At 31.8% G+C, this 3,916-nt stretch overlaps 1 long non-coding RNA gene across 2 annotated transcripts; it reads right to left on the bottom strand.

Annotated features, from left to right (window-relative positions):
- Nucleotides 1–289: 289 nt before the first annotated feature.
- On the bottom strand, nt 290–1,500 carry LOC122321713 (uncharacterized). Of its 2 annotated transcripts, XR_006246234.2 has the most exons (5): nt 1,218–1,498; nt 1,039–1,150; nt 813–984; nt 670–752; nt 290–560 (listed from the first exon to the last, which is right to left on the bottom strand). It is a non-coding gene; the product is annotated as an uncharacterized lncRNA (long non-coding RNA). The 2 variants fall into 2 exon arrangements; XR_011442096.1 differs by having other exon boundaries at nt 813–1,150; nt 1,218–1,500.
- Between the last annotated feature and the right edge of the window lie 2,416 nt (nt 1,501–3,916).

The raw sequence follows: 3,916 nt of genomic DNA, 5'->3' as shown, positions 1-3,916 counted from the left end.
AGAAAAAAATTTCTTAAATTTAGGGTAAATTTTTCTAAAATTAATGGCGTTTCCTTTCTAAAATCTAAGGCCAATTTCCCTAAAAATAAGAAAAAAATTTCTAAAAAATAGAAAAAAATTTCTTAAATTTAGGGTTTGTTTTTCTAGGTTTTAGAAAGTACTTTTCTAAAACTAAGGAAAAAATGTCTTGATTTTATGGCGATTTTTTCTAAGCCCCAGGGCAAGGCGCCCTAAAATTAAGATAACCCTTTCTACAATATATACAAATATTTCTTAAATTAAAGGTGACCTTTTCTAAATTCTAGAAATTTTATTTCTACATTTTACATTACATATTACATCATACATTTACATATTTTTACATTATTTTTACATTTACATTTGTTTTCTTTGATAGCTCTCTTCAGTTCTTACTTTCACATAACATTTTATTTATGGTATATAATAAATTTGACCCTCGAATCTTGAATTGTATACTTGACTTATAAATTTCCAGTAGCACCATGTTTTCCCCTTTTGGTGGGGACTAGAATAGCGTGAATCATTTGCGTCCTTTTTATCTGTGGAAAATAACGTCAATTAATATTGCGATATAAATATATTAATATACTATTTAATTGTGAATGTTTTAAAACATCTTTTAAGGTAGTGTAATTATTGCCTTTTTACCTTCGCTTTGTTGAGGGAATGTTTTTAGTAAGATAAAACTCTGGACTTCCTTTTAACGAAATGAGAGAAAAAATTGCCACAATCTAAGAATTTATTCAATAAATGCATTAAATAAAACAAAATTAATGTATAAAAAATATTACCAATTTGTCTTCACAATTCTGCTTAAGAATGGGCAATTCCTCCTAAGCTAAGTGTAGCTACACTTGTATCGTCCTAGAAAAAGAAACTTTTGCGCCAATCAAAAGTAAGATCAAATTTTGCGTTTGCAAGGCTAAGCTTCACCTCTTTACTATTGAACATCAGCCATATTACCTGAAAATGTATTTGGGAAATTATTTTTAACCTTTGAAGTGGGGCGTAATTTACCAGTTGATAACTTTTTCTCCTTAGCCTTCAAATGATAAATTTTGCCATATGCAGCAGACCTTCTGGCTTTTTTTCCGATGTTAAGATCTATCATGTCTTTCCACAATTAGCTCTAGATTAATTTAATTAGTAATTAAATTAAATTACTTATGAAATTAGTAACGTTTTTAGTAACTTACCAGCGAAAAAAAAGAAAAGGCTTCTCAGTTTATCTTTTTCAGCAAGGAATCAATTAGCACTTTTTAAATAAACTTTTTAATAAACTTGTAATGTCAACATCTTAGAGATAGTTTAAATATCGTTACATTATTTCTTAACATGATTTTTTGTATTTAACATGTTAAAACTTTATACATAAAATATAATATAGATCAGTCTGCATTTATCTGCCCGTGCTCTGCCACACACACAGTATAAGTGTGTGAAACGTCATGACGCGTCATGCTTAGAGCCTACTTTCTGCTTTCTGCTATACTAATACTAATGCGTTAAAATCATATCAATGTATTGGGTGCCGACCACGGACAGAGATAAAATATAAAAAAAATTATATATTAAAAAAAATATTTATATTTTCTAGGGTTACCTAAATTAAAGGGTAACACTGTGCATTTTTAGAAAGGAATTTCTATATTATAGAAACAGTTTTCTATTTTTTAGGGTTAGTAACTTTTTTAGAAAGAAATTTCTATATTGTAGAAACAGTTTTCTATTTTTTAGGGTTAGTATCTTTTTAAGAAAAGGATTTCTATATTGTAGAAACAGTTTTCTATTTTTTAGGGTTAGTAAATTTTATGGTGAGCCTTTCTATTATTAAGAAAATATTTCCTGAAAATAAGTCATAATTTGCCTTAATTATAGAAAAGTTTTCTTGATTTTAGGGCGATTTTAGTTTATGGCGACTATTTCTATATTTGAGAAAAACTTCTTTGATTTAAGAAATTTTTCTTGTTTTCAGAAAATTTTTTCTAGAAACTAGAAATTTTTTCTTGTATTTAGAAACAATTAAGTTTTATGGCGAATTTCTAAATTTAAGGGTAAATTTTATTTTGAGTGTGGGGATGTTTACTGCTTTTGTAACCTGTTGTTATGGCCGCCCATTTGAGCCCAAAATTGGTCAAGCGAGTAATTATCTCAATTGTCGTTTGCCATTTACGGTCACTTGGCTTTTAAGGTGTTAACAAGGCGGAAAGTGTGTATTAGGGATGTGAGAGGGATTTAAAGTAAAAATATTTGAAAAATCAACAAAAGTCACAAACAGATCGGTGCGAGTAAGAAGGTCAAGCCACTTGACGATGAGCTTCCTTGCTTGTTTTGTTTTCTTGAAAAAACAAAAACTTCTTGTGGTTTGCTTGCACTTCTAATTCACAGCCTCACAGCCATTTATTTTTGCTCCAAAAATCCTAAAGAATATAAAAGGAAGCCAGAGTAAAGAAATTTTCACAGACTCTGCCAAGTTGTACGCTTTTCTTTGCAAACATGCAAACCTCTTAAATTCTTTTCAATAATCTCAATAAATGTGTGTGCAAAATTTTCATAAACATATAAATAAGGCTGTGACACGCCCAACACTTGGCTCGATAGGCAAAGAATAGGATACAAAATATTTTGAATAATCGACAAAATTCTTTTGGCAGTGACTTTCTGACACAGATATCAGGGGTCGTTGGGCCCGAAGGGTGTACTCGGGAAGGTGGGCGATGCCTTACATTTGCATTAAGTAATTGAATTTTGTTTTGCAATTTATTTCTATAAGACCATATGCCAATGCGGTCCGGGCGGTAAAATAAAGTGCTGTGACTTTGCTTGGAAACACTTAAACGGGCATTACTCTTTGAAGTATTTTCAAAGTATACAGGGTAGGGGAATATAATACTATATGTATATAAAATAAAATAATTTTATGAATGTAAAGAGTTAGATTTCCCTAAAAATAATGCTAAAGTGATTTATAAATTGGATGGTTGGATGTATAAGTAGCTTGCTTATTGACAAAGGTATTGTGTTCGTGAGAGGCGCAAAAAATGTAAAAACTTTTAAAAACTGAAAACTGATCCAGTAAGAGAGTGTCATCAGACGAATTTCTTAATTTCCAGGACAAAACATTAGAAAAAATATTTACTTGTAAGTTGATCAAAGAATATTCTACTTTATAATCGAATGTTTAACGACAATGATAGTTTCTTGATTTTGCGGTAAATATAAAATGAATATTATTTAACATATATTAAAACATATCGAATAATTAAAACTACAGGAAAATGCTTTTACATTTAAGGATTCTCGATCGACATCAAAGCATTCCTGTGAATTATATTGTCAACACCGAAAGCCGTTTCCTTTGTTTTATCAGCCATAAGCACGTATGTCAAGAGAAGTATTTGATGCTTCCAGCTTTCGTACTTTATGCGTGGAAGTACAAGGATTGGCAGGACCTTTGCACCCCTTCCACCCAACGCCAATGCATTTTTATGCCCTTCACACATCATTCAGCAACAAATTGCTGCAGGCAAGGAATGCTCACATTGCTAAAGACGCTTGAAATCTATTTGAGAGACAAAAAACACAAAAAGTTGAGGGCGAAGCGAAGGAGGAATGTCAACAGCCAGCGGAAAGTGTCTCGAGACTATGGATTCGTGACCAGGCTGCGTGTCCATTGGAGTCAGCACGTGCCACGGGTTTTATTATCATGAGCTGTAAGCTCTGGCAACTTTTTATTATCTTTTTTGCTCCTCGAAAGCGAACTTTAACACTTTCTGCCCACCACTCGGACGAGGATATCTCCTCTCAGCTAAACTTAAGCCGTAAATAGGACCCAATGAAGTTTAAAGGAGGAGGAGCATTTTTAGCTTGACCTTCTCTTACGATTTTAATGACC

This window comes from Drosophila bipectinata, chromosome 2L, assembly GCF_030179905.1.
Source record: "Drosophila bipectinata strain 14024-0381.07 chromosome 2L, DbipHiC1v2, whole genome shotgun sequence".
In the NCBI taxonomy this organism is placed as follows: domain Eukaryota; kingdom Metazoa; phylum Arthropoda; class Insecta; order Diptera; family Drosophilidae; genus Drosophila; species Drosophila bipectinata.
Note: the sequence above shows the minus strand (reverse complement) of the source record. Positions and strands in the feature narration are given on the sequence as shown.